The sequence below is a fragment of the Eumetopias jubatus genome, unplaced genomic scaffold (genome assembly GCF_037043125.1).
Source record: "Eumetopias jubatus isolate StellerSeaLion01/CBP00866 unplaced genomic scaffold, mEumJub1_p1.0 scaffold_2, whole genome shotgun sequence".
Lineage (NCBI taxonomy): Eukaryota > Metazoa > Chordata > Mammalia > Carnivora > Otariidae > Eumetopias > Eumetopias jubatus.
The window spans coordinates 4,283,834-4,296,096 of NW_028274808.1; the positions used below are offsets into that span (position 1 = coordinate 4,283,834).

The 12,263-nt window shown below is 39.8% G+C and overlaps 1 protein-coding gene across 1 annotated transcript in view; it reads right to left on the reverse strand.

Annotated features, from left to right (window-relative positions):
- Positions 1 to 12,263, reverse strand: part of CSMD1 (CUB and Sushi multiple domains 1) — a 1,681,733-nt gene that overhangs the window by 1,037,322 nt on the left and 632,148 nt on the right. The gene's annotated exons all lie outside the window — the stretch shown is intronic.

Below are 12,263 nucleotides of genomic sequence, written 5' to 3' on the forward strand. Positions count from 1 at the left end.
CTCCTCCTCCCCTCCAGCTACATCTTCCCCAGCCTCTCTCTCCCCCCATCATCACTAGCAGTGGAATATCTGCAATTAAAAAATCTCGAGTGACATTTCATAAAGCACTGGCAAGTGACATATTGTCATTTCCAGTCACGTTATGTAAGGGTTATCAATTAAAGAAATTCGCAGATTGAGACAGCTCCACGTGAACCACAAGCATACATTATTGAGACTGTTTTATTAAAGGTATTCCTCAAATCACTCTTCGTTCTTCATTTCATGGTACCTTGGCTTGCTAACGATCATTCATCCTTCTAAGGAAAATGCAACTGCCCCAAAATGCATAAAACAAGTCAACTCTTAAAAAAAAAAAAAAAGGCATAACAACTGTCACATCCTGTATTCTTTAAAGTCATCACATAATACTGACAATGTGTTTTGACACATTTAGGTGAATATTTATCTTAAATGCATGTGTTTAGACAGAAACAAGGTTAGAGCTTTATGGAAGCTTAGCTTCCAATAATGATCCATTTGCTATTATTTTTGATAGTTTACAGATCATGCCTCTCAACAAAACAATAGCGAACAATCTCCCCTTCAAATTTCCCCAAAAAGGAGGCAGCAGTCTGCGGTAAACATAAAAAGCACAAAATGAGAATGGGCTATAGCACTAACTGTCTTTGTATCCTTGGATAAGATGACTTGCATGTCAGGGAATTCAGTTCCTCATCACAAAATATAAACATTAACCTCAAAATTTTGAATGATACAAAATAGTGTGTAAAGTTTATAATATGACACCTGCATTGGAGATTTGATCTAAATAAAATATTTAGCCATGCTCTCTCTACTTCTCCATGGCTTTCCTTCTTGAGTATCTCAGAGTTACCTTAAAAGATTCCATTGGTTGGAAATAGAAAATAAAGAAGGAATAATTATTGGTCAGCTACCTCTCAAATATTTTTGTATATTGCCTCAACTGCCTCCCACGATGACTCTGCTTGGAGCCAGACCACCACCTCCTCCTTGCCACCACACTGAACCAACTACCTGGCACCATCTGCCAAGTCTTGTCTTTCTGCTCAAGGGTGGGGGATTCCTGGGAGGACAGTTGAGGGGTGGGGTTTAGTGAAGAACCTAAAGCTGCAAGGAAGAAAGAAGAAAAGAGGTTTGCACCAACTTAATACAAAGAAAGCCCTTCCCCAGAGCAGGAAGGCCATTTGACTGAGAAAACAGACAACTATCTGCTTTGTTCTCTCCAAGGTTGATTTACTCTACAAAGACTTAGCTCTCGCAAATCATATTTAGCCTTTAAAATAAAATATGAGAAAGGCCTTACTGCTCTCTACGGGCTTAAGGTTCTCTTGAGCTAAGCGTGCACAAAATTTTTCATTTGCAACCCATGGTTAGTCACTTCCAGGAGGCAGTCTGGTGACTGGCTTAAACCACTGACACCTCCACAGAAGATACTGAGCCCAGCATCGCTTTCCCCTCCTGGCATCTGACTGCCTTTGTTTTTCTCCTTTCTGGGCACACAACCTCTGAATGGCCTGTGGGGCTGGGAGACATCTTCCTGTGCTGTGTGTGGGAGCAGGTGGAGAAACAGGAGGACACTGAACACCCCCCTCCCCACTTTCATCGCTCTAGGGGGAAACAGAGTCACTGGCTGATCCTGAGAGCACATCTCCACCAAGCCGTGTTCCCTCTGCCCCTTCCCAGGTTTTTCAGGCCAGGCTCAAACAGAGTTCTCAAGAAAAGTGAATGTCTAATTCAAACTCAAATGTTTATTTACAATCTAAAACTTAGATTATTTTAAAGACATTTATTTCTCTTGTAATTTAGAAGGGAATGGGCAGGACACTGCAGGAACAAATGACATGAAATGCCCAGGTTCGGATTCTGCCTCTTTCACCTGCTACTAGGTGACCTCAGAAAGGTTACTTCATGCCTTGGTGCCCGAGACTATGTTAGAAACAGGATCAATGGAAACATGGAACTTGAATGGTTATTTTGAAAATTAAATATAAGAATATATGTAAGGCATGTAAACAGGGCTTGCTCTCTGGTCATTGCTAGATGTTTCACTACTAGTATTACAAATTTTTCTTAAAACTTGACAATTTAAGGGGCACCTGGGTGGGTCAGTCATTAAGAGTCTGCTTCCGGCTCAGGTCATGATCCCAGGGTCCTGGGATCGAGCCCCGCATCGGGCTCCCTGCTCAGCAGGAAGCCTGCTTCTCCCTCTCCCACTCCCCCTGCTTGTGTTCCCTCTCTCGCTGTCTCTCTGTCAAAAAACAAAATCTTAAAAAAAAAAAAAAACAACAACTTGGCAATTTAGGTGACCAAACTGAAATTTCTATCATTTGATAACAAATGTTACTGCACTACCTATTCAGATACTTTGAGTTTGATCAATGATTCCCTTAAGAAAAAAGGACTCTAGAAAGAATCTACATCTGGAATATTGCTAAGTCTATATTTTCTGCACTGTCATGCTATGTATATGCATTTGTGTATCCAAGTGCATGTTGTCCATTTAATTTCTGTCTTACCGATGCATTTCAACAGTGACCCGTAAAATAGAATGACCTGTTCCTACATGGACTAACCCTTCAGGAGGCACTTCATCTCCCCTCCGAGTCTCCCCCTTCATTCAATTTCTCTCCTTAAATCAGCCTGCTAGTTTTTATTTTTTTCATCCCAAAGAGTATCAGTGATGCATAAAAACCTTCTAAGAGCTACCAGCACTGAGATCCTGTAGGTTACATGAATTTGTTTTCAGATTGTTTGCCCACTGGGCTTCATTCACGTAGTTCCAAAATCTGACACTGCTTTTAAGACTAGAAGGCAGATGGGATAGGAGCAGTAATTATAATAGTTAAATTTTATAGAATTTCACTACGTCAGTTTCTTGGCTAAACACTTTACCTGGATGGTCTCACTTAATCTTTACGACAGATGTATGAAATAGTTACTATTATACAGAGAAGGAAATCTGGACCAGAGAGAGAAAATAAGTTTGACCGAAGATACAGCACACAATTGGCAAGCAAGATCTGCTCCCAGGTAGCACTGCGGCACCTATAATGTGATGCTCCATCGTCTCTGTTCATTCACCTTCTTTATGTGCTGGACTTTGCAAGGTGCTTAGCATATGCTATTTCCCATAATCCTCATACTAATACTGAGAATAGCATCTTTTAAAAATATTCGCTTTTTCTCTTCATAATACTGTGTAGATATTGGGTATGTGGCCTCTGGTGCTAAACTGCTGGGTCCCGACGTCACCTGTGTGGCTTTCTGGCTGGTGAACATCTTACCTTAGTATAGGTAACAGTGTACATCTGGGGAAGCAAGTTTCCAGAATTAAATCGAGCTCTTCCCCTCCCCAGAATGAGACTTATTTTTATTCGTTCATTTTTATTTGAGAGAGAGAGAGAGAGAGAGAGAGTGTGAATGGGGGGAGGAGAAGAGGGAGAGGGAGAAGGAGACTCCCCACTGAGCATGGAACTGGACATGGGGCTCAATCCCAGGACCCTGGGATCATGACCTGAGCCAAAGGCAGACGCTTAGCGACTGAGCCACCCAGGCGCCCCCTCGTTCATACTTGTTGAGTCCTACATGCACAAAGCTGTTTCCAATTCTTTGCTTACTCCACCAACTAATCTGCACCTTCTTCAAAGTTATCCATAATCTTCATTCATTAGACCCCAATGTCATTTGTTCCAAAAGTAAGACCGCATATGAAATGAGGTTCCTTTTGAGAAATGATTTTGGATTAATCAAGAGCTAGCTCACTCTTATCTCTTGCCTAAACTAATTTTAAAAATAGACTCTACTTTCTGATACTATTCAGCTCAAATCTGCTTCAGCAATTGCTGAGAAGTTAAAGGGAAGAATTCCAATCAGACTATGACACAGATTTGTATACTTCAGACCCATTTTCTTATCAGTCCTTATCATGAACCTACATCTATATATTGAATCTACATCATAAGTGAAAATGAAACCCACTCAGCACCAGAACTCCACATGCATTAACAACTGGTGGGGAAGGAACAAAGAATACTAAAATTCCTCTGCCTGTGAAAGAAATCTGAGCCATTTGAAATTACAGCTGCCAGCATATGTGGCAAATGAGAATTTGAAACATGGCTTTCAAATTGAGATATGTTGTAACTCTAAAATACACACCAGGTTTTCAAGAAGAGTGTGGAAAAAACACAAACTCCTTCATTAATAGTTTATACTGATTTTACGTTGAAATGGTCATCTTTGGACTATGTTCCATTAAGAAAATGTATTAAAATTAATTTCACCTGTTTGTTTTGACTTCATCAATGTAATTATTAGGAAATTTTAATTACATGGTCAGCTCGTACTTGCATTATATTTCAAGTGGAAAACACTGTTCTAAACACTGAAGAATTAGCTTTTATTAGGCATGTGGCAGCTGAACATCCCCTTAATCCCTGACCAGGTGATGACAGTCACAGACCCCACCAGCTACATCACACACAGAGGATGCTCTGGGCTACAACCTAGCTCATCTTGAACAAGTGCATCTATGGCATTTTCCCATACCATGTGTCTTATCCTTCTACCCAAGAAGATTACAAATATAGTATCTTCCCTCAAAAAAAATCTCTCACTTGTGTTTGCTTTCTTAAAAACCTCTCCATTTTCTCTTGACATATGCCTGGAAAACATTACATTTTTAGCTTGAGCCAATCTCTTCAGTTACAAACTTCAAAATCCACTTGCCTACGTGTGTGCCTGTGTGTGTGTCAGGGGGTGGGGAAAGACTATACTTCAGCAGAAGCCAATAATACGTCTAAAATAATGAAACAATGCTTTAACAATTCTGGGAAGAAATATTTTCCTTGTATGATTTTATACTCAGCTATAGTATCCATGAATGTGGATGCAGACAAGGACATTTGCAGGCATGCTAAGGCTTAAAGGATTTTCCTCTGAAGCAACTGTTCTTAAGGAGCTATTTGAGGTGAAACAAAGAGAAAGGAAGACATTGGATTTAGGGAAAAGTGGGCAGATTGAGTGGGGTAGTGAAGGAACAGCCTGGGAAGCCGGTGCAGAACCCTCTGAGGGATAGTTCAGGGAGCTGGGGGTAGTGGGTTTGGGTTTGGGTAGGGCAATGGAAGTACAATATCCTGGGAGAAGTGGCAACTAGAGACCTCAGGAAGGACAGAAAGCAATGGTCTGAAACATGAAGCAATCTAGTTTAACAGAAAGTCTATGGCCTTCAGGAAGAATAGAGTTTGCTTCTAGTAAAAATTCAAACACGTGTAAAGTAGAAAACATCCGGATTATTGTGACAACACATTAAGTTTTACTAATGTGCAAGTGAAAAATAAAGATAATTCAAAATTTTAGGACCAATGGAAGGCAGTCGTGGCATGAACAGGCCAGCTATTTACCAAATCTGTTTCTTCTTCTTCCTAAGGGAGATCCAACTCCTCACCTCCCTTCCAGTTAAGTGTGAACACAAGGGCTGAGTCTAACCAACACGATGTACATGCAGGGACCTGTTCTACCCACTCCAGGTTTGTCCTCACTCTGCCAGCTGCATGGAGACAAGGCTGGCAACTCATTGAAAGCCAGGTACAGAAGTTTCCAAATTATTAATCATATCAGAACCACTTGCCATCAGGAATATTCATGTGGAGTTTACTATGTGCACACAACATTTGTGTTTGAGCTTGCTAATATTACATTAGCTAAATACGTTATACAAGATAGCCTTGGTCCAAATGTGAAACAAAAGTAATTATGGCATTATTATGAATAATTGAGGCTAAGAAAGAATTCATCTGAGCTCTGAGTGCAACAGAGGTTGTGATTTTGGATTATAGAGGAGGCAGTCTAATTACAGGCATAATACTTAGCTCTGCAGTGAAAAATATTTACATAGTTATAATAATATGAATGTTATTTATTGCTTTTCAGCCTTTAGACAAATTAAGAAGGACTTAATTGTGATTAAAACATAAAATATAAATGTTAACAACTTTGATATTACAAAAGTTTTTTACAGCTGAGAGAATAAGGCAGGAGGAAAGGATTAGAAGACACACCAGAGAGAGAGAGGCCACCTAACTAGTCTCTGTTAATGCTGTGTCTCCTGTCAGCCTGAGCTGTAATCCTGATAAAGCCTCGCCTGGGCTTTTGATTTTTGGGTCTGTCCTTGTTTCTAACATTTTTTTGGCCCTCAGACATCAATTCTGGGAACAGATTTTGGCGACTATGAAGGGACCCTAAGACCAGACAGGACTCGGTGGGACTGAAGATTCAGGACCTGAACTTGCTGGCTCGCTAATGGGGGTGGACGGCCATCCCAAAGCCAGAACTAGGATGCTCCCGGATGCAGGCTGGAGTATTGGCCAGAGGACCACGGCTTCACAAAGCACCAATGAGCGGCCTGTGTTGCCTGCCACTATCAACCAATCAGGGTGAAGCCTTTCCAGCCAATCAGGATGAAGCATTTTCCCTGCTTCCCCCTCCTTAGCATATTAGACTGCGAACCCCAGTGGGGATTTTCTCAGTATAAGCAGGGCCTCTGCTCTGTTTGGAGAGACAGCATCACTACTCGCTGGCCGTGCTAGGTCTCCTTTCAGTTTGAGCTCTAGTGCCACTAAAGCCTTTCCTGTGCCTTTGGAGAAAAAAAAATATATATATACTGACTGTGTATTTAACTTTTTAAGATAATATACAGAAATCTAAATTAGGAGAAACCAAAAAAATTTTTAAAAGTTAAAAAATTAGGAAAAACAAGACATGGTAGATGGGAGTAACAGATGTTAATACTCATAGCAAGAAGTCAATTAAAAAATAAAATTGATAAAAAAGAACAGTATAAGCAGTTACAATAATAAAAAAATAGTTAAATGTTATCAAACTATCTATGGCATAGAGTATGGTAGTTTCAATGAGATGTTTCTTTTCATAGTAATCCCTTTGCTATTACTATTTTTTAATTATGTGCATATGCCACTTATATTAAACAAATTTTAATAAAAGGATGATTCAATCAACTATCTTGTTATATTGTCCAAGTCATAAATTTATAACCTATGTCAGCACAATTTGAAACCTCCTTACTTTTATTAGAAGAATAATTTTAATTCCCCTGCCTACATCTCAAGGTGATTAGAGATAAAAACAGGTTCATGAATTTATGGACTTCAGCATATTTGCAAATTGAAATTATATAAACACAATTGTTAGATGCCTTTCTATGGAAGTTCATAGAAGTTGTGCATATAATGTTAACATAGACTAATCTGTGAAGTGCAGAATATACAAAAATAAGTTTTTTTTAGGACAGCTTATAATTGATAATGTCCAGATCTATGAGTTCAGGTATCTCAGCTCTGCAATAGCTGTTAAGAATTATTCTATAAAGCACTTTGCAAATACAAAGTGTTCCAGCATTGAAAGCATCAAGGCACATCAAAGGTGATGTTTAGGGAAGAAATAGCATGTATCTCTGGCTGGAGTAGACTACCGTTTGCTTGGAGCTGGCTTATTTCAAATAGCATATGACTAATGCAACTGTCCTATCATTTATGCAAAGCAAAAACTATTAAGCTATCCTAATCTCTTCCACACCCAGCCATAGCTCAGGTCCCCAAATGCCCCTCATATCTACATATTCTCCGTGTTGCTATGTTCATGGAATAAGGCAGCTGGTGTAAGATCACACTGATACTTAAAAAATGAGGTCCAGAATTGGAGAGTTGCCGGGTTTAAGGAGAGGCAGTAAAGGAGGTACTGACCTACTTCATGCTGGGATAACTTGAGGTGAGGACCACTTCTCCCTGGGGTTGCTTTGGATCAGATAATTGTTTCTTATGAAGGAGCATTTTCCAAATGCAGCTCTTTACTTACTTCCTTTCTACCTTCTTGATCATGCCATAAATCTGGAGACAACAGCCTGCTGTTTGGTTTCCATTCAAGAAGAATCCATGCTCTTTCAGATTTTATACTCTATGGCCCTCCAGTGTCCAGGGGACCAAAGTAATGTGTGATATATCCTGGTGCCTCATGTTGTAGTCTTTTTGATTTAATAATACAGTAGGGGAAGCATAAAGCAGATGAAGATGGCACATAAATTCTGAGCTGAGAGCACCTATTATTGGTTCTATCTACTTCCCTCTTTTCCTCTTTTGTATTTCTCCTCTAAATACCCACCATACCTGCACACACAGAAACAGCAAATCTTTGCAAAGACTGGAAGAGACGATAGGAGCCATAGGCAAAAATGGAATGAAATTAAGGAAGATCTAGATGTTAAGTTGAAAACTCCAGGGTAAATGAGGAAGATGGAAACAGGATACTTCCAGAAGACGGAAATCTGGAATCTCATTCTGGAAAGAAGTCAGTTTGATGTGGGTCATTATAGTAATTAGAGGAATCCATTTTAAGCAGAAGAGGCTGGTGTCCCATTTTATTATGCACTAATTTTATTGAATATGTGGTTCTCCCATCTTTCTTTAAAGAGTATCACATGATTTTAGAAATGATACACACCTTTAAGTGCCCTTGTTCAGGTTAAATACTGCCACTTGGAGTTAATAGGCAAATTTTTCAACACTAGCCAGAAGTCATTGTAATGGGGTATAGTGGTATTACCATTAGTAACGCTATCCAGAAGAATCCTCCAGTGATTCCTGGAACTAAATAACTAGAATGCAGGGGAAACAGAAAGTACCCTCATTTCATTTTTATAAATAATCTAAGCCCACTTCACTGAAATTCATTTATGTCTCCCCTAGATATGCCACATCTACACATTTATAAGAATTAGGTCATTGATTTTTTTTCTTGATAATTCAGTTACCCAATTCAATGACAAACTATTGCAGCTTTCAAATTTGTTTCATAAAATAATTATATCTAATTTAATGCCCTTTGAATTTGCTACTAGCCCAAGCCCTGGGAAGAGCAAAATGTAAGTATAAATGTAATAATCTGTAATAAAGAAGAATGAATATTTATCCTGACCAAAGTATATTAATATGGCTGTAATTTAGTAAATTGGTGATTGAATAAGAATGATTATGGGCCTATTGTTATATTAACTTTGACTTTATAAGGTTTATAATTGTGGAATTAGTAAAGACCCTTCGATTAAGAAGAAAACTCCTTGGGGAAGAAAGAAGTGGTTATGGCTACTGCTAATATTTACTTTTTGCATTTTCAAGTTTACAATGACTCTTTATGTGATACTCAACATATTTCTATACCTCTATTAAGTTCCTGAGGGAATCAGGGATAGCAGTAAAAGGGGAAAGAGCTATAGACTAGGCTAAATTTTAATGTAAAGAGGAATTGAGAGTGTAGTTACAAAATTTTTATGACTATATACTATTTCCTGGGAGGTCAAAAACTAATTCAAGAAACAACGTTAAGACATTATGTCCATATATAAAATGGTAACAAAATAAGTGCTATAGGCCAGAAGGACTTTTTTTTAAGCAATCTCAAAGGAGGTTGCAATGTAAGAAATGACATAAATTTGGACTTACGTGTAAACCTGATAAATTAGTAAGATTTATGGCCCTAAGGAAGGTAAAAAGGTAAACTGTGTAACAGGATAAAAACAGCAGAAGTTTGGGATTAAGCATGGAGTGGTATGTTGGGAAGGAATTCTGGTATGTAAGGATTGACAATTTCAGTGGTGTAAACACTCCCCCAACAGTGACATCCAGTTCATCATGGGGTGTGAGGAATGCAGAGCAGAAGGGATGCTACTGTCAGTGGCTTTGAGGAAAGCCAGCACCCATGAGCCCTGACAGAACATTGTATGTGGGGAGAAACACTTCAGTCTGTGTCTGGGAACACTGACATATTACATTCACAATTCAGTCAAGCCACAGTCATCCTGGGGCACATTGGTAGTCATAACAAAGACTTGGCACGTCACTCCTGCTGAGTCACTGAAGGGGTCTGGCTGAGGGAGAAAGGTGGTGACGAAGCTATGTGTGTTGGGAAGGACCATCAGGGAGTAGAATGTAGGATGGACGCTGAGATTCTACACATGCAACTCTAACCAACGTGAAGTGGGTCTGAGTGAAAAGAAAAAAAAATGGGAACTGGAAATGTGGAGTGGGTGGTGGGAATAAAGATAAGCACACCTAGCATACAGGGAATAAGAAAACAAAGCTGCAGGAGCTCCAATGTTTATCCAGAGTGGAAGGGAACAATGGTGGGGGCAAGGAAGAGAGCATATATTTAGGATATCCCAGGGGCAGTGTCCTTAAGTGGGATCAGTTACTTGAGGAGAATCAAAACAAAACAAAAACAAAACAAACAAACAAACAAAAAAACAAGGCAAAAGGAACAGAGGTCTGGATTTTGAGTACACTGTTCTTTTGACAAAATGGAAAATAATAAATAGCAGTAAGGAAAAAGAGAGACGGGGGGAGAGAGATAATAGACTTCAGAGACATGCAGAGGAAATACGCATTTCCAGAGGAAACATAGACACTTGGAATAGAAAATATTCCCAGTAGGATTTTCTCCAGGATGGAGGAATAATTTGAACTATGGGCTCTTTTGGGAATAATCTGAACTATGCCTGACCTCCATCAACTACTAGCTAGAACACCTTGGACAAGTCACAGTCCTTAACTTTGGATTCCTCAGCTGCAAAAGGAGTCTGCAATCAAATACCTACTTGTGAAGATGAAATCTGAAACAGCTGAAGTGATCAGTATGTCCTAGCTACCAGCAGGAATTAGAGTAACAGGAGTCTAGCACTGGTAGTAATACACCATTGCACATGTAGTTAGCGCCTGGGAGATCTTAGGAGCCTACAGCATTTAACCAAAGCAATTTTAAAGAAGCAAAGTATCCATTAAGTAGCATAGACTGAATCAGGAGTGCATGGGTTTGTTCATAACACCCAGTGCTCCATGCAGAATGTGCCCTCTTTAATACCCATCACCAGGCTAACCCATCCCCCAACCCTCCTCCCCTCTAGAAACCTCAGTTTGTTTTTCAGAGTCCATCATCTCTCCTGGTTCCTCTCCCCCTCTGACTTACTCCCCTTCATTCTTCCTCTCCTGCTATCTTCTTCTTTTTCTTTTTTCTTAAAATATGTTGCGTTATTTGTTTCAGAAGTACAGATCTGTGATTCAACAGTATTACACAATTCACAGCACTCACCGTAGCACATACCCTCCCCAATGTCTATCACCCAGCCACCCCATCCCTCCCACCCCCGACCACTCCAGCAACCCTCAGTTTGTTCCTGAGATTAAGAATTCCTCATATCAGTGAGGTCATATGATACATGTCTTTCTCTGATTGACTTATTTCACTAAGCATAACACCCTCCAGTTCCATCCACGTCGTTGCAAATGGCAAGATCTCATTCCTTTTGATGGCTCCGAACAAACAATGAATCATGGAACACTACACCAAAACAAATGATGTAATATATGGTGATTAACATAACAATAAAAAATTAAAAAAAAAAGAGAGAGACAGTCCAGGAGTGCATGGGTGACAAAGCGTGGCTCTGTGAGGTCTCACAGCCGAGGTTGGAAAGTCGCGGGACTATGAGCATGGATTAGAAGTCAGACACGCATATGAGTCTCAACAGATCATACACTGCCTATCTCTGGGACCTGTTGAAAATACAAATTGTGTTTCTTTATCTGTTAAACAAGTGTCCATGGTTGTTATGAATATTGATATGATCTGAGTAAAGCATTCAGCAAGATTTCTGGCCTCACAGTAAGGCCTTAATAAAGGTTGGCTACACTTTTATTTTTGAAACCCTAAGGTGAGTTTTCCCTCAGGAAAGTCAGAATTTAAGAGTTACAGTCAGCTCTTTCCTAAAGTTATTGGAGCAGTAAAATAATGTTATGGAAAAGGCCTAAAATCACAGGGTGTGTCAGGAAAGTAATTCTAACCTCGCCCCAAATCATGCCACTGAGCACTTGGATATGGCGTATTCTTTCACAATCACCTTATTTCAAAGGACTAAGAGTGCTGAAAGAGTCCTTAAAAGGTATCCTTTAATTATCAAGTCATGTTTGTCATTTATTTATTTATTTGACAGAGAGAGACACACAGAGAGAAGGAACACAAGCAGGGGGAGTGGGAGAGGGAGAAGCAGGCTTCCCGCTGAGCAGGGAGCCCAATGTGGGACTAGATCCCAAGACCCTGGGGTCATGACCTGAGCCGAAGGCAGATGCTTAATGACTGAGCCACCCAGGCGCCCCTGTGTTTGTCTGTTTGTTTGT